The sequence below is a fragment of the Dama dama genome, chromosome 30 (assembly GCF_033118175.1).
Source record: "Dama dama isolate Ldn47 chromosome 30, ASM3311817v1, whole genome shotgun sequence".
NCBI classification, from domain to species: domain Eukaryota; kingdom Metazoa; phylum Chordata; class Mammalia; order Artiodactyla; family Cervidae; genus Dama; species Dama dama.
In genome coordinates this window covers 66,307,705-66,334,737 of record NC_083710.1, presented here as the reverse complement: position 1 = coordinate 66,334,737, position 27,033 = coordinate 66,307,705, and positions in this window count along the sequence as shown.

The window sequence follows — 27,033 nt, the reverse complement described above, 5'->3', positions numbered from 1 at the left end:
GGGAGAAGCAGGCTCCATATAAATGTATGTACCACATAAGAATGTTTATAACCACTAGAAAATGTATATGTATCTTTTATATGTATCTAAGTATCATTTCACTAGTCATCCTTTTATAACACAGATATTTCTAAGAATGCTAAATAAGTGTTTGTATACAGTTCTCCACATGCATATACAACAAGGTATATTAATGACAACAACAACAAAAAAGAATGCTCCTTGCTTGGTACATTGAGAACAGTGTTCTATTAGTGAGTGGGAGCTTTACAAATTCTGCAATGTATGTAGAGAAGGATATAAGGAACACCTGTAATAAAGATGTACCTAAGAACGACAGTTGCTTATTACCTTGAGAACCATATTGTATTAATCACTCAGATTTTACTAAAGACAAAATCTTGTCTTTTAACCATAAGTGCTTAAAAGTAGTGTCAGTTATACTCTAAAACCTCTTTTATGTCATCATTTATTGAATACCATACAAACCTACTAGGCAGATTTTTTGTGTGTGTGGGGGGGGCTGATTTCTCAGGTATTCCCTGTGAATGTTTCTTGACGTCTCTACACTTGTACGTGAGCCCCATTTCTCTAGTGTTACCCTAAGTACCACCATCACTGGGGTTCACGGTGCTGCTGCCCCTGGATGTTGCCCTGGTTGTTACATCCAGACCAGTCACTTTATGTTTTCACACTTGTTCATAATACTGCTCTCCCAATTTGGGGGGACCTGTGTCAGTTTTAAAAGACAGCAATAGCTTATTAATCTTTTAAACTTTAAATGTAGTATGGAACATTAACAAGGGTCAAGGCAACAGTAAACCATCAAGGAAAGAATTTTCTTTTTTTCCAGAGGATAACTCTTAATTTGAGCTTCCTTCTAGGAGTTTCTGTTCCCACTGATCTACAATCTTAATCAGAAAGGGTTATCTTCTGGGAAAAACAACTGTGACGATGATCAGCCTCTCTGAAAAATCCAGTTTTTCCTCCATCATCTTTTGCCTTCTCTTAAACTTTTGTATATTTGTTTAAATTGTATTTACATTCCTACTTACTCCCTTTTCCCATGATAACAAAACAGTAATTATTATTAAGAAATCTTGGCTAGTATTTCAAAATCTTAGTTTTTCCAGCTATTAGGTGTATGTAATTCTTCTGGAATGTATATTAAAGGAATGTTCATGTGTATGAATTTAGCTTATTGTAATCATATGTAACTTCATAGTGTTGATTCATGAAAACTTACTACCATTGTAGCATAGTTTGAAATCTAATTTTTACACTGAATTTAATAATTTTCCATTAGTAAAATAATTACCTAATTTTCCTACCAAATATCACATATTTATGTCAATTATCTATCTTTGCCAAGAATAAACTTTTGTTGCTGAAATATGGAATTTTGAAAGTACAAAAATGGTCCAAACAAATAGAACTTACTACTTGTAGCCTAAAGCGTAATTTCTTATAAAATATGTATTGGAGGAGTGGTTCTTAACCAGGGGCAATTTTGCTCACCAGGGGACATTTGGCAAGATCTGGACACAATTTTATTTTGCTACTCTGTGTGTATGTGTGTGTGTGTGTACATGCATGCACATATGTGTATGAATATGCTACTGACATCTAGTCCACAGATGCCAGTGATACTATTAAATATACAGAATATACAGGTCTGCTTCTCCCAACAAACTATTTGCTCCCAAAAGTTACAGTGCTGAGTATGTAAAACCTTATATTAGTGTGATTGGACATCAAATAAAATTTGATTAAGAATTATAAATATGTATTAAATTTTACCAAAAGTATTTAAGGTGTGATTTTTTTTGTGGAATGAAAAATTTTGCCAAGACCCCAATTTTTTCTTTATATCCATAACAGGAATTTATATCCAAAAATAAAACAATGATAAATGAACAGGATGCACTCTGTAAAAATTGTCAGACTAGCTTGACTTGGGAACTTGGTTGGCATAAAAGAAAGACATTCCCTTTCCCAGTTAATACAGAAAGAGAAGTCCCCTCCCCATATACCAAAAAATTGTCAAAGTAAAAGTCATTGCATATTTCCCTTTGTGTCCTAAGAGATTGCTCCATCAAGCTGCTATTTTGTAAAACCTATTATTTATCACCTTTACATAATATCAGGGGGTAAAATCTCCACTTACAAAGTAGATATCCTAAATTACTAAAGTTTAAGAAATGTTTAAAATTATCTGGGATAATTTGACAATAACCCTGACAATGAGAGAGGAAGAAAGCATTTATTTAGTTTATTTCTTCACAGAACTTAGGAATTAAGTGATCACTGTTGCTTAATAGAAAATGTTAAATCTGGGGGGAAAGCAGGGAGAGAAGTTCAAACTACTTTTCTATTAGTGATTTTTAATAATTTATAAATGAAATATTATGAAATTCAAGCTCCACATTTTTAATCACTAATATCAAATAAAAATAGTGGCACAGAAATAATTGCTCTGCAGTTAGTGAGCTGCAACCAAGTAACATGTAATAGTTTTACCTCCAAGAAAGTCTGATATTTGATTTTTTTTAGAAATGTATTCATTTATTTATGTGGCTGTCTCAAGTATTAGTTGTAATATGCGGGATCTTTTGTTATGTCTTATTGGCTCAGTAGCATGGACTTAGAAGTTGCGGTGCACAGGTTTAGTTGTTCTGCAGCATGTGGGATCCCAACCACAGATTGAACCCACGTCCCTGTATTGCTAGGTAGATTCTTAAGCACTGGACCACCAGGGAAGTACCTAATATTTGATTTTCATCATCCACATTTTCCCAATTTAAGAACTATTCATTATTAATTAATTATCATTAACTATTGTTACTTCTTAACTATTATAACAGTCACGGGATATTGTTACTATATTAATTATGATGTTAATATTTATATCTTCATCACAATTATATACTCAGCTTCACAGGATTATAAATTTCAATATTTCAGAAGGAAGAATATATCTTATCAGTTAATATGATATAATCAAGAATACTGTCATGATTATGTCTTTTCACTAAAAGGAATCAAAATCTAAAATGTGATGTTTTTGCCAAAGAATATAAGTATAATTTCATATTAACACTAATAATTATTTATCTTAGGTAACTGGATTAATATGCTTCCTTCAATGGAAGATATGCAGTGACTTCTACACTAAAATAGATTTTATTCTTTCTTGTTCTATTTTCATTTAGTGTGACAGAGAAAACAATATGAGTATTTCATTCCTAGAAAGCATATTAAAAAAACAGAGATATTACTTTGCCAACAAAGGTCTGTATAGTCAAACTATGGTTTTTCCAGTAGTCACTTATGGATGTGAGAGCTGGACCATAAAGAAGGCTGACCATCGAAGGATTAATGCTTTTGAACTGTGGTGTTGGAGAAGACTCTTAAGAGTCCCTTGGACTACAAGGAGATCCAACCAGTCAATCCTAAAGGAAATCAATGTTGAATATTCACTGAAAGGACTGATGCTGAAGCTGAGGTTCCAGTACTTTGGCCACCTGATGCGAAGAGCCAACTCATTAGAAAAGACCCTGATGCTGGGAAAGACTGAAGGCAGGAGGAGAAGGGGACAACAGAGTATGAGATAGTTGGATGCTATCACCAACTCACCGGACGTGAGTTTGAGCAAGCTCCTGGAGATGGTGAAGGACAGGGAAGCCTGGCGTGCTGCAGTCCAAGGGGTCGCAAAGACTCGGACACGACTGAGCAACTGAACGACAACAGTAGTACTGCAGTGTAATAATTTGTATACCTCCATTCCCTGGTAGCTCAGAGGGTAAAGCGTCTGCCTGCAACGCGGGAGACCTGGGTTCGATCCCTGGGCCGGGAAGATCCCCTGGAGAAGGAAATGGCAACCCACTCCAGTAATCTTGCCTGGAGAATCCCGTGGACGGAGGAGCCGGGTGGACTACAGTCCACGGGTCGCAAAGAGTCGGATAGACTGAGTGACTTCACTTTCACTTTCATTGCCAGACCCTGTTATCAGAGTAAACCTTGTCTTAATGCTATTTGCCTAAGAAACATAATTGAAAAAAATGTAAATTTCTGTTGAGAACCAGCAGTACAACGCTATCCAGTTGACAGTGATCTGAAACTGTAGCAAAGCTGAGTGTGAAATTCTATTTAATTGGAAAGAAATCCTGCTTCCTTTTGGCATTGTAAAACACTTAACCAGTGTTTTTTCACTTTTTATCTTGAAAGCAGGGGGACTTTATCAGATGCAATTCTCTTGAAGGCTCAGTGTACAGTCTGGATGATGAGACATGCTGCTGTAGAAATAAAGTTTCTAACATCCACCAGATTCATCTTTCTCAACCCTCTCTCCTCCAATCAGAGTCTCTGAGATTCTACACAGGTACACAAAGTATGGCTTGAGAGTTTAACTGCTCTCAACCAGTTTCTGGCTTCTCTGCTAACTCAGATGGTATAGAATCCATCTGCAGTGCAGCGACCCAGGTTTGATCCCTGGGTTGGGAAGATCCCTTGGAGGAAGAAATGCCAACCCATTCCAGTATTCTTGACCGGAAAATCCCATGGACTGAGGAGACTGGTGAATTATAGTTCACGGGGTCACACAGAGTCAGACACATCCAAAGTGACTTAGCACCCACATGCAAACCTGTATCAGATAACTGGGACAAAATGAACTGTCCTCATAAGAGTTTCTAAGATAAATACAGAGCTACAGAGTACACCTAGAGAATATTTGTTTCAGGTCTATGTGTCATATTTTCTTTATATTTCTTTAACTTACTGAATTTATGTAATTATGTTATATCAAACTGTTGTAAAATTTTTCTAGTAGAAGACAATTGTTGGGTAAAGATGACAACATTTGAGATCACTTTATCACTTCCATGTTAAATAACGCTTCAGTTCAGTTCAGTTCAGTCGCGTCTGACTCTTTGTGACCCCATGGACTGCTGCCTGCCAGCCTACTTTGTCTATGGGGATTCTCCAGGCAAGAATACTGGAGTGGGCTGCCAGGCCCTCCTCTAGAGGATCTTCCCAACCCAAGGGTTGAACCCAGATCTCCCACATTGCAGGCAGATTCTTTCCCATCTGAGCCACCAGGGAGGCCTATTATAACTTTGGTCTTTGAGTTAGAGTATTTGACTCTCGGAGGTTGTGTAACAATTCATTTGGGTTCTTAGTGTTAAATTTCTATTTCTATGTATTTTTATAACAGCCTTTAAAACTTTAGATTTGTTTCACTATAAACATGCATATTTTGTATTCATGTATGAGTGCATGTTTATAACGAATAAATATACACATATGGGGGTATGCTCAATGGGACATGATAATCTTGGAATGCTGATAAATATTCAAATCCAGACACTTAAGTTTAAATTCAAATTATACATGAAGTAACCACAAGCCGTCTTTCCAGTCTTATCTCTCAGTACTCTCCTGAATAAATTCCCTGCATCTCTGAACACATGTCACATTTGAAAACTTCCATGTCAACTTAAAGCTGTTCCCTTGACTTGACTTGCCTCCACTTCCATCTTTTCATGCCAATTTTTCCTATCCATTTTTCAAAATTCACCTCATACCATATGTAATTCCTTTGAGGAAGCTGAAATAGCCTTAGAGAACCTTGGTAAAAATACACACTTTCACACAAACATCTTATGCAAGTCACATCTCACTGTGATTAGCTAAAGGAACTGACTTTCAGCAGCGGGCATTGGGAGATATCTGGCAAGGGCGAGTTTAGTGCTGCATCTTCTTGAATCTCCCTAGTTCTGGGCTAGACACATTCTTAAATTTGTTGGCTATGAATTCTGCCTTTCCCAGATGATAACCTGCCAACTTGAGTAATCTGAGTGGGCGCACAATTAGACTTTCCAAGCATTTCTTAAATATATCTTATAGAGGCACATCAATGCTGAGTTCTAGGCTCCATTTCTTACTTGATCATCAGCAGTGATTTGTGCTACTGAAGTCAAAATAAAACTCCAGATACAATATGGGTCTATAAGCACACCCTTTTTTTCCTTTTAGCTTTAGACTGAAGTTGGATTAACTCTATAATGTTCCTTTTAAAGTGAAAATATTAATACTTAGGAAATAAGGTGTCCTTTAAGAGTATAATTTTTTCTACTTTTCTTGTTGATTCCATGTCTGAGACTTCCCTGGTGGCTCAGTGGTAACGAGTCTGCCTGCCAATGCAGGAAATGCAGGAGATGCAGGTTCAGTCCCTGGAATGGGAAGATCCCCTGGAGAAGGAAATGGCAAGCCACTCCAGTATTCTTGCCTGGAAAATCTCATGTGTAGAGGAGCCTGGTGGGTTACAGTCCATGGGATTGCAAAGAGTCAGACATGACTTAGTGACTAAACAAAACCAACAACATATATAAGACAGCAGTGTTCATATAGTCATTCCCTGGTACACACGGGGCAGAAGCTCTAGGACCTGCCACGGACACCAAAATACCAGTATATTCAAGTGTCAGAGTCAGCTGGTTTGCACCAGCATATTCAACCAAGTTTGGGTCATGTATTAAGCTTGCATCTGAGGTTGGTTGAATTCCTGGATGTGGAGCCTTCAGATAGGAAGGGTGGGCAGTAGATTACTGAAAAAAATCCATGTGTAAGTGGATCAGCACCATTCAAACCTGTGTTTTTCAAGGGTCAACTGTATATATTATGATAACAATTATAAAAAATAATTTTAAACCCTGGAAATAGGAAAATATGGAATATTTAATATTTTCATATGTTTCCTTTAGAATAACCTGTCCAAGTAAGTTAGAATATCACATTTGTTACAGGGGCTGAGACAAAAATGTTATTTTTATATAAGAGAAAAATTATGAAATTTTAAAATCTGAGATTATTGATTTTAATGCCATTAAATTGTTTATATTTCAGTATTTATTAGAACACTGCCTCTACAGAATTACAGGCTTTTGTTTTTGGTATGACTCTTTCATATCTCTGAGTTCAATTCCTGGGTTGGAAAGGTCCCCTGGAGTAGGAAATGGCAACCCATTCCAGTATTCTTGCCTGGAAAATTTCATGGACAGAGGAGCCTGTTGGGATAGAGTTCATGGGGCCACAAAGAGTTGGGTACGACTAAGCATGCATGTATTCATGTCACTGATAAATCACTATTTATTTTCTAAATAGACCTAGCTTTGAGTTTCCAGAAACAAGAAAATCAAAACCTTAAACACTTTCATATTCTGCAAAAGCAAATAAAGGCAAACTATGGAAAACAGTCTAACTTTGAAAAAGTCTTATTTTATTAATAACAGAATGAATTACAGACCAAATTTTAATACTTTCAGGTTCTATAATTAAAACTAGACTAAAAGGCTATTGAGTAAACCTGGGAGGAAAGATTAAATAAGAAAGTTTTAAATGAGCCTATCATTGTTTATATGTAAATAGATCATAAAGTAAATTCAGCTGTTCTCTTGAGTAAATATGTGTATTCAGGAGTATTTGCATTTTATCAGATTTTATTTTGAGCCTCAGATGCAGAGTATTTAATCAAAACCTTCAGTCCATGTCACATTATTCATTATGATCATCAACCCATGAAATGTTTCTTGAATACCTCAACCCTATTCCATTCTACCTCATAGGCATCTACTGTTTTTTTTTTTTTTCCCATTTAATCTTCACAATATGGTCTTATTACTGAATTTAATTTTTTCTTAGTAAAACATAAAAATATTTATAAGTGATAAGGCAAGAAATAAAAATCCCCATCCCCACATTGCATCTCCATGGAAGTGAAGTTATCTGTGACTCTACAGTTGACGATAAGTTTCTAAGGAAAATCCAAGGACTTACCATGTGCCTCAGTGGTAAAATATGACTGACAATGCAGGAGACCTAGGAGGTGTGGGTTTGACCCCTCGGTCAGGAAGATCCCCTGGTGAAGGAAATGGCAACCCACTCCAGTATTCTTGCCTGGAAAATTCCATGGATAAAGTAGCCTGGCAGGCTACAGTCCTTGGGGTTGCAAAGAGTAGATTACTCTTTGAGCATACACAGCACAAACAGAGAAAATTCATATGTATCAGCTGATCTGTTGTCATATGTATGATTTATATAAGTTTTGATATAAATCTTGTTTTCTATTCCATTGTTCAATAATATAGTTTTAAGATATAGTCATATTTCTTTATGTACATTTGGGACATTCTTTCCAATTATTCAATATATTGAAATATGTATCTATCTTATCCAATCTGTAGTCATGGCAATTTGTGTCCCCAGACTGTTCCTACCATAAATGCTGCTGAAATTAATGTCCTTACATGTGGTCTTCTTGTCCTTAATGAGAGTTGAGCTCTGTAGTTATACAGGGAGGGGGACAGCTGGGTCACATGGCATTCATATGCCTAATTTTAGTAAATATAGAGATTACTCTGCAGAAACAGTATTAAAATACAAACTCCCACCATTACTTATCTATCTGATTTTCTCTTCAGATATATTTCAACATTGCTTGATACTAGCTTCTATGATTCAACTCAGAGTTACATTAATAGTGCCATTAAAAAAATAAAGAGACACATTATTCAGAGGTCTATTAGGGAAATACAGTTTAGCTGTGGGACAAATAGTAAAAACAAAAGCACCTTTGCTTTCTAAGTATTTCCCACTTATTTTTGCCTTTTCATACTTAAAATTCTTGAAGAGACAGGAATACCAGACCATCTTGTCTGACTGAGAAAGCTGTATGCAAGTCAAGAAGCAACAGTTAGAACTGGATCTGGAACAACTGACTGGTTCCAAATTGGGAAAGACATATGACAAGGCTGTATATTGTCACCCTGCTTATTTAACTTATATGCAGAGTACATCATTTGAAATGCCAGGCTGGATGAATCACAAGCTGGAATCAAGATTGCAGGGAGAAATATCAACAACCTCAGATACGCAAATGATACCACTCTAATGGCAGGAAATGAAGAGGAACTAAAGAGGCTCATGATGAGGGTGAAAGAGGAGAGTGAAAAAGCTGGCTTAACTCCAACATTCAGAAAACTAAGATTATGGCATTCAGTTCTATCACTTCATGGCAAATAGAAGGGAAAAGTGGAAGCAGTGATAGATTTCATTTTCTTGGACTCGAAAATCATCACAGCCACAAAATTAATGCTTACTCTTTGGAAGGAAAGCTGTGACAAACCTAGACAGTGTATTAAAAAGCAAAGGCATCACTTTGCTGACAAAGGTCCATATAGTCAAAGCTATGTTTTTTCCGGTGGTCATGTATGGATGTGAGAGGTGGACCATAAAGAAGGCTGAGGGCCGAATAATTGATGCTTTTGAATTGTGCTGCTGGAGAAGACTCTTGCGAGTCCTTTGGGCAGCAAGGAGATCCAGTCAACCCTAAAGGAATCAACACTGAATATTCATTGGAAGGACTGATGCTCAACCTTAAGCTCCAACAGTTTGGCTACCTGATATGAAGAGCCGCCTCATTGGAAGAGACCCTCATGCTGGGAAAGATTGAAGGCAGGAGGAGAAGAGGAAGACAGAGGGTGAGATGGTTAGATAGCATCACTGACTCAATGAACATGAATTTGAGCAAAGTCCAGGAGATAGTGAAGGACAGAGAAGCGTAGCATGCTACAGTCCATGGGGTTGCAAAAGAGTCAGACATGACTTAGCGACTGAACAGCTACAACAACCACTTATTTATGATCTGAAATTCACAAGCTTACATTTTTCTAGTATAATCACCAGGGTTGCCTTCTAAAGAGAGAACCTGAATTCTGTTAATAGCTTTGTATCTTCTAGGAACAACCACAGATTTTTTTTTAAAGCCCGACCACTGTCAAAGAAACAAACATTTAAACAATAATTAAATAATTAAATTTTACCATGAAACTTTAGTAACAGCAGCCTTAGTCATTGATTTACTTTTTCAATTGAATATGGTAAAATGGAAAGCTTAGAGATCTAATTAAACAATCAGCTGCCCTTTGTTATAAGCTGAATGTGCTTCATCTCAAATTATCTTAAAAAATACTCAAAAACTGAAATAAACTTTTCCCATACATATTAACCATACTTTGATAAAGTTATCAAACTGAGATGTTCTGACTAAAATAGGTATATACATGAATTAAAGGCATGGTACAGCGAGGCATTATTTGAAGTAATAGAAATATGTAAAGCTTCATACCTTTTAGATAATACATACTTGATATACAATTAGTTGGAATATTAATTTTATAGTTTTCCATTGGTACCTTTATATATAAATGTAGGCAACTGAATCTGAATCATACTATTTTTTTTTTTATTTTCTTACATTCGTGTTTCTTCACTTTTTTTTTTTTTTTAATTAGTTGGAGGCTAATTACTTCACAACATTTCAGTGGGTTTTGTCATACAGTGACATGAATCAGCCATGGATTTACACGTATTCCCCATCCCGATCCCCCCTCCCACCTCCCTCTCCACCCGATTCCTCTGGGTCTTCCCAGTGCACCAGGCCCAAGCACTTGTCTCATGCATCCCACCTGGGCTGGTGACCTGTTTCACTATAGATAATGTTCATGCTGTTCTTTCAAAACATCCCACCCTCACCTTCTCCCACAGAGTTCAAAAGTCTGTTCTGTACTTCTGTGTCTCTTTTTCTGTTTTGCATATAGGGTTATCGTTACCATCTTTCTAAATTCCATATATATGTGTTAGTATGCTGTAATGTTCTTTATCTTTCTGGCTTACTTCACTCTGTATAATGGGCTCCAGTTTCATCCATCTCATTAGAACTGTGAATCATACTATTTCTTAAAGGCACTCATTTCAGATTTTTGTGTGTGTCCTTTGACTATCAACTACTTAAAGGTGTCAATTTATTAAATAGGTAAAGAATTGTTCATGTGTCTAACTTCATACATTTAGTGAGGAATAAGTTTGTTCAAGAAATCACATAGCAAATCTAAAGGATTTTAAAAAACACTTGAAAAGTTATAACTCTCTTTTTAAAGTAGGACAAGAAGCTATTTAAATAGGATGGGAGGCCTTAGGTGCAGTGAACATTTTAATTGCATATTTAATTAGAAATATGCTAGAGAAGTAGTGTTTAGTTTAGCTGAAGCTCATGGGCCTTGGCAAAACATTTTTTTCTAGCTAATATTTTCTTTTACCTTTTCGAAAATTAGATCAAGCTGAATAGAATTTAATTTTGTTGCTATTCATTTTGAAAGGATTAGAACCTTTTATTTTCCTATGGAAAATAAGTTGATAGGTTTATTTTAAAGGCTTTCTTTTCTCTTTTAATTATCTTTGAAACTTTGTACATGAACATTTGTTTGCTTGACAGTTTAGTGAAGATTGAAATAACATCTAATTTATATAAAATCCAATGTCTTTTACATGTTTTGCCACTTAATCCAGAGCTTCTATGTCTGGGTGGCTATTGCTATTAAAGGTTTAGAAATGAGATATAAGGTATGAAGCCTATTAAAAAAATTAGCTGGGTTGTGTTGTTTTATGAGAGGGAGCTGTTTTAAATTTAGCAAAGGAAAAGATTCATATGTGGATATTATTCTGCTGTCCGTGAGAAAGTTTTGTCCTGTGATAATATGTTTAGAGATAGGTTGTACAAACTGCAGAATAGGAGGGTTGCACTTTTAGGGTTTTGGTAACACAAGTGTCACAAAGGCAGGAAACATAGTGTTTATGTTGTGAAGAGGAGTTGAAGTAGAGTCCATCTCTGACTGCAGAGGTTTTACTATCATTCCATTTTACATTATGGGCAGAATAAGTTGACAGCATAAAATTACTCATGGAGCTTGATACTGTACCCTGCTGTACATTCTTTATGGTATCCACAGACTTAATCATTCACTGAGGCACCTGTGAGCATCAACGTCTATCGTGATGGTCTTTCAGGAGATGTTATCTCTTCAGATGCATTTCTCATTGTCATGGGATACTGACAGGAGGGTGAGTAGATGAGAGGATACAGTTTGCTTTCATCATTATTGGCATTCCTCTGTCTCTAGAAATGATAAATGTATGGCTGGAGGGTAAAGCAAGCTACATGGAAGTGGGAAGCATCAGAAAGGAAACGCAAGAGTAGCAGGCACAGCCATGGCACAACTTAACATTTTGGCTCATTTTAATGAATTAATATACAGGGGAGCTTCTGAGTTGCTGAGAATGTATGTTTATAAGAAGCAGGTTGATTACAATTAAGTGATGTATTATTAATAGTTTTCCACTGCCGCACAGTTAGCAACTTAAAACCCACGTTTATGGGATGATAATTCTGTAGATCAGAAGTCCAGGTATGGTGTGCTGGGACTTGCTCCGTCTTGTCCAACTCTTTGTGACCCCATGGACTGTAACCCGCCAGATTCCTCTATCCGTGGAATTTTCCAGGTAAGAATCCTGGAGTGGGTTGCCATTCCCTTCTCCAGGGGACCTTCCCCACCCAGGGATTGAACCTGTGTCTTTTGAATTACGGGCAGATTCTTTACTGCTGAGCCACCAGGGAAGTGTTTGGGTTATTTGCCTTAGGTCTCTCACTTCCGTGGTGGCTCAAACGGTAAAACGTCTGCCTACAATGCAGGGAAACCCGGGTTCAATTCCTGGGTTTGACTGAGTCAAATATATTAGTTGAAAGAAATAAGATATTTTTGTTTTCAAGGAGATGGCTTCATTTGACAGTCACAGACTGATGCCTAGAGAATGAATCCATAAATATGACTCAAACATTAAAAAATCTTAATTATAATAATTCAGTCATTTTTTGGCCTAGCCCCAGGGGAGGGGCGGGTAATGCCTAGTCTTCCCTGACAAGAGGCAGAGCTGGCATAATCAGTTGCTCTGTTCACTGTTATATTCCTCTTTTCCTTCGCCAAAGGAAGGGGCCTGCCGTGTAATCAAGGTCTGATTGAGGAAGATCTATGGGCGGCAATATCAGAGCATAATAGCCATAGAGATTCTGTCACAGAATAACTTGCCTTCTGGGCTGTATTAAACACACACACAGACAGTAATGTACTCATCACTTTTTTTTTTTTTTCGTTTCTCAAAGCAGCCATCCAGCCTGAGGGAAACTTATCCTAGCGCAGAACAACTTCTGCACACAAAGCCCAGCTATATCTGAAGGGTGGAGAAAGCCCCCATTTTAAAGTTTTCACTTAAAAGCAAAGGAGATAGTATACTTGTTTCAATGCTTTCTCTCTGAACATCCCACCCTCGCCTTCTCCCACAGAGTCTAAAAGTCTGTTCTGTACATCTGTGTCTCTTTTTCTGTTTTGCATATAGGGTTATCGTTATCAAGGGTGAAACAGATCACCAGCCCAGGTTGGATGCATGAGACGGGTGCTCAGGGCTGGTGCACTGGGAAGACCCAGAGGGATGGGATGGAGAAAGAGGCGGGAGGGGGGAATTGGGATGGGGAACACATGCAAATCCATGGCTGATTCACGTCAATGTATGGCAAAAACCACTACAATATTGTAATTAGCCTCCAACGAATAAAAATAAATGGAAAAAAAAAGCAAAGGAGAAAAAAGCATGAAAACCTACATGCTAGCTTTGGCAGTTTAGATCGGCGTTTTTGTTGTCACCTATAATAACAAGCGTCAGCTGGTCACCATCCCCAAAACACGCGTTGATACATTTTCTCCTAAAAATTTAAAAGCCATATTCTTACCATTTTCCTGAGGTTATTATAGATCAAATACAGAAATGAAAGTCAAAATAAACCTCATGATATATCTGTTGTCACCCAGCATTTTAAGCAGAATGTACATAAGATATTTTTTGAAAAAAATGGAGGAGTGACAGCTTGTAAAATTCTGAAAATAGGAAAAGAGTAACTGATGCCAAATAATGACTATCTGCTATAAGAAGTTTAAGACTGTCACTGTTCTCACTTTCATAGTTCGTATTATCATTGGTAAATTTCCCATTATCTTTCAATTCTTTCTAATTCAAGCTAAAAGAATACCTTTCTATTTTCATTTCAAAGTTTGGAGCTTCAAAAACACCAGTTTCTTATTTGAAGGCAAGAGAGTTTTTATATTCAAAATCTATAATTTAGGTCTCCAACAGACTCCAGGCAATAAACATGCTATTCTTTTCTCTGAACTCTTTGTCCCAAATTTGGCTTTAGAAAGTTCAGTTTGCCAGTCATGTAGACTGCCCCAGAGAACTTTAAAGGAGTACTTCTCTCAGGAAACTCTGAGTGACTAAGAGAAAACCAGACCCCTACCTTCTTGCATCCATTCATTGGGTTTCCAAGACATGTCAGGCCCTGTGTCATTCTAAATCTATACCATTACTGTGCTTCTAAATAGGCTTTGTCCTTTGACCCACTCCAGTCAGTTATGAAGTGAAAAACATTATGTGGTCCTCTCTCTTGGTCTCCAGTTCAGGACTGCAACTTCTAAATTGTTATTATTCTTGCATGCCTTGAAGTACAGATGAAAAGTCCTTGGGCCATTCTCATTTCCAAAACTACACACCGAGTTCACTCACTCAGATTAAGCCTAAAATGATGATTTCCTTCAGGCAATTATTAGAGGATTTTGTATCCTGAATAAATAATGATAAAATGCAGCATTTCCAAAACTGGAATTGATTCTTTTTTAACAAAGATAGAATTTACAATAAGCGTGGAATGGTATTAAATGGCATTTTATAAAAGCCACTGGGTGTTTGTTAGAAGGATAAAGAAATGTTAATATGCAACAATATGCAAAGGAGAGCAGCTAACACACAGGCTAAAGTCCTTTAACTTGCCTTTCAAAGTTGCAGTGTTGCAGTTCTATGATGTTGTACAGTTATCAGACCACAGCTGTTTTGATAAATTCTCCTGCTGAGAGAATCAATATTTAGATAGCTAACGGAAGTTACTAGTTGCTAAACTAGCAGAAACAGAAGCTCTCCTTTTAAATCAAACTAATCAGCTACCAACTGTTTATAAGGTGTGTTGTGTTGGTTTCTCAGTCATGTCAGACTCTTTGCAGCCCCATGGACTGTAGTCCACCAGGCTCCTCTGTCTATGGGGTTTCCCAGGCAGGAATACTGGAGTGGGTTGCCGTTTCCTTCTCCAGGGGATCTTTCTGACCCAGGAATTGAACCCAGGCCTCCTGCATTGCAGGCAGACTCTTTACCATCTGAGCCACAAGGGAAGATAGTGAGACAAACCAAACCCCAAATAGCATATGTTGCTGTAGATCAGCTAGTATGTTGTATGTAAAAACCTTCTATTGACTGTGAAGTCAGGGGAAGGAGTACTCTGTGACAGTTCTGTGAAGAAGTACAAGAGAACCTGGATTAAATTAATCCTTAGGTTGTGAGTGTACCAAGAAAACCTTTTCTTTATTCCAAATACAAAACAGGATGTAAAGTAAATCTTTAGCAATATTTTGACCAATTTTTTTTGATGCAACAAAAAGTCCATTACTTAACAGGTTCAGATAATAACACTGACTATATAGTATTTAACATATAGTTTTGAGGAGAAAGATTGCAATAGATGAGGACAAAGATATAAAAGTGTGGCTCATACATTGTCTGTGTTGGTGATGAAAGTGAAAGTGTTAGTGGCTGAGTCGTGTCTGACTCTTTGTGACCCCATGGACTGTAGCCTGCCCGGTTCCTCTCTCCATGGAATTCTCCAGGCAAGAATACTGAAGTAGGTTGCCATTCCCTTCTCCAGGGGATCTTCCCAGCCAGTGATCGAACCCAGGGCTCCTGCATTGCAGACAGATTTTTTTTACTCTCTGTGCCACCAGGGAAGCTCAGGTAATGATACCCATCCTTTAAAAGCTCTGACTGGGCTAAACGTTGTCTTCCTATTAATTTTAATTCTAGGACATGTAAGGCACTTTATATAACATCCAACTATATGTCTAACACTAAGGTTTTATCTTATTTTTAGAATTTTGTTAAACTCTAAGAATTAAACATTTAACCTGAATTACTTTTATGTCTCACACTGATAAAGAAATACATGAAATGTGTGATGCCAACAGCTTTGAAACTTTTCTCATGTCAGTGTTCATGTATTCTCAATGATGGTGGAGACTTTCTGCTCAGGTCTGTATAGAGGAAAAAAGTTTCTGGCTTTAAGATCTTTCCAGCAGAAGAGATTTAGCATCATTATTTCTGAAAGATGACCTTCCCCAGCAGCATTTCTAATTGTACTCCTAAATTAGAATGAACACACTCTGAAGACCAGACATCACTGTGACTTAACATTATTCAGTTCTGAGGAAAAGCAGCCATTTATTGCAGCAAAAATGGTGTTTAAAAATTACAGGATTGAAAAAAGGTAGTCTTTTTGTTGTTGTTCAGTCATTCAGTTGTTTCTGACTCATTGTGACCCCATGGCCTGCAGCATGCCCAGCTTCCCTGTCCTTCACCATCTCCCACAGCTTGCTCAAACTCATGTCCATGGAGTTGGTGATACCATCCAACCATCTCATCCACTCTCATCCCCTTCTCCTCCTGCCTTCAATCTTTCTCAGCATCGGGGTCTTTTCCAATGAGTCAGCTCTTCGCATCATGTGGCCAAAGAATTGGAGCTTCAGCTTCAGTATCAGCCCTTCCAATGAATATTCAAGGTTGATTTCCTTTAACCAATTTCCCTTGTTAGTAAATAAAAGCAGCAGCAGTTATGGACCATATGAGGTCCACTCTCACACACAAGCTCAATAGAAAAAAAAAAAAAAAAAGAAAAATAATCACCATCAACACTTCTGGACTTGGTTATACTCTCTTTAGCATTGGGAGAATGAATTTGAACAAAAGTCATCTATAGAAGCAGAGCATATGTTTAATAAGTTTCAAGCTGCTGTATAGCTTTTCCAGCTAGCTTTTTCTACGAGGAAAATGAAGGACACCATCGCTGAACTATTTACATCTGTTTTTTAAATTGGCAGTCCTTGGTAGCAAACATTTGAAAGGAGATGAATATTAACCGAAAGACAGCACACAAATGGCCTTTAGAGTTTTGGCATTTACAAATTCTCTCAGTATTATCCCAGAGAATTTGAATTTTTAATTTCTGATGCTTTAAAAGTTTAACTTATCTCTTTTCAAGCCTTTCTTACTTCCTTTAATTCCAATTCCTTTAATTCACCATACAGTTATTTTCTTTCTAAGTAATTTTCACACAGATAGGTATTTACTCAGATAATTTACATCTTGGAGAAAAATATCCGTGTCATAAGAAAACAAAACAAAGGGAAAGGAAAAATCTAGGGTTCTCTTTGGAGGAAATTCTCCGTGCTTCTAAGAACTGTGTGGCTAGACTTCATTCTAATGGTCTCTGATTTACAATTGTGACCTCATCAGATGGGGTCAGTGCTCAGAATGTTATTTTCATCATGTTGACACACAGAACTCACGTTTTGGAGTGATAGAGGTAGATGAGTAACTTCCCTTCTAATATGTCATCCCCTTAGGGTTAATATGTATTTTCAGAATAAACTACTCAGCTAGTGATAGTGACACAGATAACAGTTGACACTTACTTAGCACTTCCTATATACTCATTAAATGTTCACAGCCCCATAAGGTAGGTAGCATTGTTATTGTCATTTTTCAGATGAAGTAAGTCGCAAAAAAGGTAAAAATTTTGCTAAAGACCAAGCAGCATTATCATCAGAGGTTGAATATTTAAAGCCTTTGTACCTGTATTTTGAACCTCCTCAGATCATGCAAATAATATCTTGCTTGCCTCTGGAAGTGCCTTCCTACCCTTCTTTTATGACAAATATTCAAGAAGAGCCATTTAGTCATAACTGGAAAACATGTTCATTCTGGATGTGATTTGAGCTACTCAACCTTAGGACCTTGACTTCATTCAGGATTCTGATATGCAGCAGGTACTCTGTTGGACATAGTGGGTGTGGTGGTAAACCAAAGAGAGACAGCTCTTGTCCCCTTATAGATACTTGTCTTAAAGGCTGTACATCAGATTCTCAGCTTTATCTACCACATATCAGAAGCATCTGGGAAGCTCTTAAATATGTGTCAGGCCTAGACTACATCCCAAGTTAAATTTGAATCTCTAAGAGTGAGGTCTTTGACACTGATACTTTTTTAAAAGGCTCCAATTTCATGTGCAGTCGAGATTGAGAACTACTGACTTTCAATTTATTGGAAATGTAGACAATAAGATATAATCACACACACACAAAATAGATCCAAAACTTTTATGAGCTATAAAAGTTAGGAAAGAGTGTGATGAGAGATTATAATAGGTTTGGGATGGATGTCAAAGATATCTCTGGAGAAGCATCAATTAAGCTAATGCCAAAATAATGAAGAGAATTGAGTAAGATGAAGTCACTCTTGTGAGCAATTCCTGGAAGAGGGGACACGTGGATGCTCAGGACATGTTGTGTTACAAGAACAGACAAGGGCATTGCTGCTGGAGTGTACTGCATGAGGTCTCAGGTCATGTGAAATGAGTCTGGATAAGTTTTCCTGGTGCCTGTTTTAGTCTCTGGCCGTACACTGGGTGCTCAATGGATTTGTTATAAGATGTGTGAAGAATATCAACTTTAGTGTCCTTCTGATATTTTTAATTCTCTGCTTTCCTATAAACTCTGGCTAGGCCTTGTCCTTCTATATGCTAAAGGTGGATGTGATATCAATCAGTCCTCCAGATTGGAGAGCATTTCACTGATTCTACTTTCTGGGAAGCGCAGAAGAGGTATCACAATGGATTGCTGAAGGAGAAAGACTGCAGCAGTTTAGGGGCTGCTTGAGGGGGCATATGGTGAATGGTATTGGGTTTGGTATCAAACAGCCCCCATGTGGACTTGTGTTTCTGTTCTAGTTTTAGTCTTAAGAACCATTTCTATTTATTTAAAATCCTTTTCTTGGTAATAGTCTTCAATCTTATTGCTTGATTCTGATGTTGTCATCACTGCCCTCTATCCTTTAAAGAAAAAAAAGGATTCTTTCCAATAATGATTAAGTCCTTCCTCTAGAGTTTACTCCCAGTCGGCTGACTGGTGCTAGACTCAGTCTCCTCTGCATCTTGACTACTATGTGACAGAAGACCCCATTCATCCCTTAACATCAGGAAAAACACATTGCAGAGAATCACTGGCATCTTATAATTGCCTAAACTTTGCTCTAATACATGGTGGGCTTCCCTAGTAGCTCAGGTGGTAAACAGTCTGCCTGCAATGCAGGAGATCCAGGTTCGATCCCTGGGTTGGGAATATCCCTTGGAGAAGGGAATGGCTACCCACACCAGTATTCTTACCTGGAGAATTCCATGGACAGAGACGCCTGGAGGGCTACAGTCCATGGGGTCACAAAGAGTCGGACATGACTGAGCAACTAACATTCGGTGGGCAATTATAAGTCTTCTTGATGCAGTATCACCTTTAAACATACATGATATGAATCATGTAAAAATCTGGTATTAAAATCTTTAAATTAGAAGTTACCTCAACATTCCTTACTATCTCGTGACTAAATATACTATACATATAAATGTGTGGGTATAGAAAGAGAGAAAGGAAGAGAGGCAAATTCAGCTATTTATGAAGTGATATGAGGATACAAACAAGTTTTATTTTCTAAATTCTTAAACAGAAAGGAATTAAGTATCAGCTCAGTGTAGAATTGACCACCTTCTGTGAACTCCCCAGAGATGTCATGCAGCAGTTTATTCAGAAACTGGTTCACTGAGTGGACTGGAAACATCCTCTTTTGCACCCTCCCTTGCTCTGCTCCTCTCCAACCAGCATATCTGTCAATCAGACTTTATAGAATTTGCAAATGGAACGTTGCATGCAGTCTACACACAGTGTGAACATAAGAACTGGGTTCTGAGTATTTGGGAATGATTTGAAGTCTGACTGAGAGACTTTCAGAATGTGATCCTTTTGGCTATACGTCTAATCTCCATTCTGGAATCTCGTCTGCTCTCTTGTTTATCTAATGTGGTCTCCTTCTTGGAGAGGTGCTTTAGATCATGAATAGCTATATCTCCTCAGAGGTTTCAAAGGCCTCAGGGAATAGACAAGGGATTCAACTTAAGAGTCATCCAAAGAAACTGCCACTTATTTTAACTCAAACAGGATCAAATGACAGTTTCATAACTTCCAATCTATAAACTACAAAGTAGGAAAATACAGAATTCTTGAAATTCTCTATTAGGTTTTGTGGTCCATTTGCCAACATTCAAAATTCATGGGATTGAGAATAGCATCTTTCGGTGTCCCTCCTATAAGCCTAATGAGCTCTGGTCAGCGCACCCTGAGCAAAAGATTAGGACCATTGGCCAAAGTCCATATTTTTTGTTGTTGTTGTTGTTTACTAACCATAAATGTTTCAAATAAATACTGAACATGTTTACTTGTTTACCATTTCTTATAGAGGTGTTACAACAACTTGAGTTTTCAGTGATCCCTTTCAGATTGCTATCATTGTTTTTATTTTAGCAATAAAATAAGACATTAAATCAGTTAAAATTGCCGAGAAAAGCTTTATCTGTCTAATTGTAACCTGCATGATCTACTTTTAACGGTCTAACATCTCTAGAACAGTGCCTGGAAACAAGAGTCATTTGATATACACTTATGAATACTGGTCTGCTATTCAGAATTATTAAAAAAGAATTTATGCTTGAACATTATGCAAGTGATTCAGAGGTTCTGGGCTCATTTTATCTGTGGGAAATATGCATTAAGTAGACTCCCCACTTCACCTCTTCCACCTACACTTCTGGTTTGTTGTCTGGCTTGTGCTCAGTCACTTCAGTCTTAGCAGATATTAAAAAGCTTTCTAATTATTTCTTTTGGCTTTTTTTTTAAAGAGGATATTAAGTCTTTAAAATTCTTTATAGTCAAATGAATGGCCTCACCATCTCATATTTTTTATGGATATTACTCATACATTTGTTTGCTTTGAATTTTAAACACCTTAAATAAAGATCATCCTGTAGCATAATTCAATAGTCATAAAATATTTGTTGAAAAAAGTGACTTTAGATTAAAAATATAGTTTGTGATGTCCAAATAGAGAAAATACATCCACCATTTAACATAATGTGAACTTGCTGTTTTAACATTTAATATTAATTTTAACTTGAGGATACAGACATACATACAGAATGTACATTCTCCAGAAAAATGTTTATTCTAATGACAAGCAGTATTCTGAGTTGTAATAGGAGTATATACACAGATTTATTGTATAAAAACCTACTTAGTAAGAATAAGGTTAAAATGTGATATTTCAATATAAACAAGATATTTTCAAGAAGAAAAGCAAAATGTGGGCTCCCCTGGTGACTCAGTGATAAAGAACCCATCTGCCAATGCAGGGGATGTGGGTTTGATCCCTGGGTCAGGAAGATCTCCTGGAGAAGGAAATGACAACCCATTTCAGTATTCTTGCCTGGGTAATCTTTTGGATGGAGGAGCCTAGCAGGCTACAGTCCATGGGGTCACAAAAGAGTCAGACATGACTTAGCAACCAAACAAAAGCAAAATGTTCTTTATAAAACAAGAACCAACATGCATTGTTTGAACTGTAGATTAGCATGATGCTTTATTATTTCTTCACTGTTATGACGCTAACTCCATTTCATAATCACTTATTTATTTTTGAATTTATAAGAAAATATCTTGGGGATTTTATTTTTGTTTATTTCTAGTCTTGGAAGACAAGAATCTACGTTTTACTTACCAAATTCGAGTTGGTAAAACAATGCTTCTCCAGTTACCCAAGTTGTTGACATACTTGTTTTCTTAGCTCAGAAACAGTTCTCTTTTACACATTGATAAAATTTGTCATTGTCATGAGAGGTATGTACCTAAATTCATTAGGAAAATGTTCAATGGGGGCAAAAGCTTCACAAAATATTTTAAAATTATTTGCTGTTATTCATGATCTGTATAATATTGCATTAATTTATTGATAGCAAACAAGTAAGTCAAGCTTTGGAAATGCTTAAAGAGACCAAAATTTCCTATGTAAAGATATCTAGAGCTTTCATGCATTGTTTCTGACACTGAAAGAATGGTATATGCATGTAGTTTACGACCTTGACATTACTGCTAATGATATGGCATAGACGTATTCTGCTATATAACTCAAACTGGTTATGATGACAGTCTGCTTGATACTACTTTAATTTGGTTTACTTGAAATACTCATATTTCAATTGCATTTATTATAAATAAGTATTATGGAATACATACTCATGCACCTATCATAAAATTCTTGGATGACATAGTGATATAGCGCCTTACTCCTAGAATTATGGTCCATGATTAGTAGCAGCATTGTCTTAGGAGACTGACAAAATTCAGAGTTTGAGACACCATCCCTGACCTTGGTTTTCTAAAACATTGAGGTGACTTGTACATGAATTAAAGCTTAAGAAGCACAAACATCAAACTCAATAGCAAAAGACTTAAACCTTTACCTCTAAGACAAGAACAAGATACTCTCAATACTGCTGTTCAGTATAGGATTGGAAGTCCTAGCCAGAACAATCAGGCAAGAGAATTAAAAGGCTTCAAAATTGGAAAAGAAGTTGAATAAACTCTGTGTGCTGATGACATTATATATAGAAGATCCCAAGAACACAAGATAACCTATTAGATATAATTAATAAATTCACCAAGATTTCAGGATACAAAATTAACATACAAAGATCAACAGCGCTTCCATATACTAATGACCGATTGGAAAAAGAAATAAAGTGATCTCATTTACAATAGCATCAAAATAATAAAAAAAATATTTAGAGATAAATTTAACCAAGAGGAGAATGATCTGTGTGTTGAAAACTACAAGATACTGAAAGAAATTGAAGACATAAATAAAAAGGTACCAGGTATCTGTGGGCTGGAAGAATGTTTGTAAAATGTCCATACTACCCAAATGCATCTATAGATTCCATACAATCCCTATCAAGATTCCAATGACTTTTTAGAAACAGAAGTAGAAAAAACAATCTTAGAATTTATATGGGGCCACAAAAGGTTTTGAATAGCCAAAGCAATGTCCAAAAAAACCAAAGTGGAAGGCATCAAATTTCTGATTTCAAACTCTATTATAAAGCTATAATGATCAAAGCACAGAACTACCATATGATACAACAATTCCACTTCTGAGAATATATCCAAAGGAAATAAAAACACTAACTCAGAAAGATATCTTCACCCCCATGTTCACAGCAGCATTATTTACAATAGCTAAGACATGGAAACAATTTAAATGCCCACTCATAGATGAATGGATAAATGTGTAAGATTTTATGTATACATATCTATATGACTGAAAAGTTTTCCAATATATGCATATATTTCAGACATAAAAAATAGAAATACTTTCATTTGCAACCACACGGATGGACCGTGAAGGTATTGTGCTAAATGAACAAAGTCAGACAATGATAAATGCAGTTTGATAAAATATTTTTTTTTAAAGCAAATTCACAGTAAAAGATCAGAAGGGAGTAGAGAGGGGGAAATGTTGAAATTTAAGAACGTAAAAGGTAGATAAATACTTAGGATATAATATACAACATGGCGACTACAGTTAACACTGCTATATGTTGTACTTGAAAGTTGAAAGTCCAAAGAGTTCCTGTCACAAGCAAATACACTTTTCTTTTTTTGTACCTATGAGAAGGTGGATGTTTATTTATTATGGTAATCATTTCGCAGTACATGTAAATCAAATCATTCTACTATACACCTCAAATTTATGGTGCTGTACATCAATTATATCCCAATAAAACTTAAAAATAAGTAGCTTGAGAAGCACTGGCTTAGAACCTGGGCTCTGGAGTCAGACTTGGATTTCTAAACTCCAATTGCCTTATTTGTAAAGAGAGACTAATGATACGTTCCAGTGATTTTTTTTTTTTTTCCTGTTTTGGAGATCGAATGAGATTACATGGACAAATCGATACAGCGTGACTGAGTGCTTGAAGATAGCAGTCAATGCAGAGTAGCATTTGTATTGGTTCTTGGTAGGTCAGGTAGCACGACAGCCTCACAGGCCTGCAGGACAAATGTGCTTTAATTATTAAGGAGTCCATAAATATTGAAAAAAGACTCAATTGATAGTATCTATGTTCTAGGCATTACTTGATCAATGACCACTCACAGATGAAATAAATTTTCTACTTTATCTTATTCACCTCTTGAAAATGAAAAATACTTGCATATTCTCTAAATTTGGCCTTCACGAATCTAAGACTTTTTTATATAGACTCTTAGCCTTTGTTCTCTTCATTTTAATAATCTATACTACTAAATATGCTTTGTCTGTCATATTTTCTTTGATTTAATTGAGGGTAAATCAAAGCAGTACTGTGTGAAATGCACTGTTTAAAACAATATAGGATAACGCTTTCCATCATTCTATTGTCGGATTCTATGGGATGTGGCAGAAAAAAAAAGATACACTCATTCAGTAAATTAACACTTTCTGCATATCTACCATGTTCCAAGCACTTACGTAAACAATGCAGCTATAATATGGAATAAAACCATGAAATATCTTCCTACATACTGGCTACATTCTAGTGTGTGAATTGACATGCTAAATCTGGCTGCTGCTGCTGCTGCTAAGTCGCTTCAGTCGTGTCCGACTCTGTGTGACCCCATAAACAGCAGCCCACCAGGCTCCCCCGTCCCTGGGATTCTCCAGGCAAGAACACCGGAGTGGGTTGCCATTTCCTTCTCCAGTGCATGAAAGTGAACAGTGAAAGTGAAGTCGCTCAGTCGTGTCCGACTCTTCGCGACCCCATGGACTGCAGCCCGCCAGGCTCCTCTGTCCATGGGAGTTTCCAGGCCAGAGTACTGGAGTGGGGTGCCATTGCCTTCTCCAGCTGAATCTGGCTAAATCTAATAAATTATATAGGTATACGTATACTCTCACTTATAATCTTGCACAGACGATTTTATGTATACATCCTAGCCTATGGTGTCTTCAGTTTTTTTATTACTCATTGCTAAACTTTAGAAGCACTGTTTGGTAGTAAGATGAACAGTAGACTGTGCCTCTTGGTTAAACTGATAGAGTGTAAAATATAGCACACAGGTAAGTCATGCAGACTTTTTGCCAGTTTTTTTCTGTTATGCCTATCTTTATAGGCCATAATCTAATCTGATAAAAGGGCAGTATAGGATGGTATCAAACTCTTCTGAGTATCTATAAAAAGACTCATTTAATATTATAATTCTTGTCTTTACCACCTTGTAGCTTTTTAACCTTAAGCAATTTAGTTGTCTTAGACTTTGTGTCCATTTTTTTTCATGTGTTTCTAAAATTGAGGAAATAGTATTTATTATGACTTTTGAGAGTATTAAATGACAATACTTGTATAGTACTTAGAGTACCTATAATATTGACATAAAATACATATTGCTTAAAATTTTTAATTTAAATATATAATGGTAGTGAGGACGATAAATATTCTACTGACCTGTATTCTTCAAACTTCATCATATTTCACATCATACATTGATTTATACTTTATTAGTTCTACAAAATGATCCTACTCGGTATGTGGACTTGATCTGATAAATGATACTGATTTATGAACAGGTTATTCATCATTCACATATGTACCCACTCAATTGATTTCCTGTCCTTTCACAGTCCCTCTTCCAGAGTACTAGCTTCTAACAGTAAATTCATGGGGAGGAGGTTTGGATTAAATAACATACAAAGTCAAATCGTACAATCTGTAACAAAAGGCAAGTGTCCAATAAACTTCAAACACCTTTAAAATTTGGTATAATTTTAAAGCATAACTGAATGATGTAAAATAAGCAAAATGCTGTCAATGTAATTTTGTTAGTAATCTTCAATTTTCACAATCACTCAATATTCTCTGAACCCAAGGATTATATAATTGCTTTACCAGTCAATCCTAAAGGAAATCAGTCCTGAATATTCATTGGAAGGACCGATGCTGAAGCTGAAACTCTGATACTTTGGCTACCTGATGCAAAGAACTGACTCATTGGAAAAGACCCTGATGCTGGGAAAGATTGAGGGCAGGAGGAGAAGGGGGAAACAGAGGATGAGATGATTGAATGGCATCACCGACTCAAGGGACATGAGTTTGAGCAAACTCCAGAAGTTGGTTATGGACAGGGAAGCCTGGCGTGCTGCAGTCCATGAGGTCACAAAGAGTTAGACATGACTGAGTTACTGAACTGAACTGAGCTAATAAGTAAAAGTGAAAAGTTAATAAATAGAAATTAATTCTGAAAAAGAAATATGACAATTGTATTAATCATCAATTAAATGGTTTAGGTAGAAATACTATCACTATAGCAGTTAACAAGTAGGAGTGAAAGTGTTATTTGTTCAGTCAACCACATGGACTGTAGACTGCCAGGTCTCTCTGTCCATAGGATTTCCCAGGCAAGAGTACTGGAGTGGGTAGCCATTCCCTTCTCCAGAGATCTTCCCAACCAGGGATCGAACCTGGGTCTCCCACATTGCAGGCAGATTCTTTACCTTCTGAGCCACAGCTACAAGATTACTTTAACAAAGACAACTAAAGGTAATTCTGAGAAAGTTGGATAAGGTCACATTATTCATTGTTTTGAATGCCCTATAACAATTTGGATTTTAACCTCAGGTAATATGGCATCACTGAAAGTGTATGGATTTGGAGGTAACATTAATAAATTGCCTTTTAAGCACCATCAAATGTCAAGTGAGAAATGTCTCTTATTTCCTAAATTTTCCATTCTTGCTTTATTCTGGGGTGAATCATACTTTATTTCTCACTATTTCTCTAGAATTGAATATACAACTTATTAATTCTTGAGGCGTTTACTGTCCTCTAGATACAGAATGCCTTGGTGTCACTCTTGATTGAACCACTAACTTGTATGACTTTGGTAAGTTGTCTCAGTTCTCATCTTCAAAATATGGATGATATATATTTGTAGTGTATATTGTATGTATTGTATAATGTACTGACAATATACCTGAACACATACTCATGTTATTTATTATACAGTATAATGTTTTCCTATATTTATC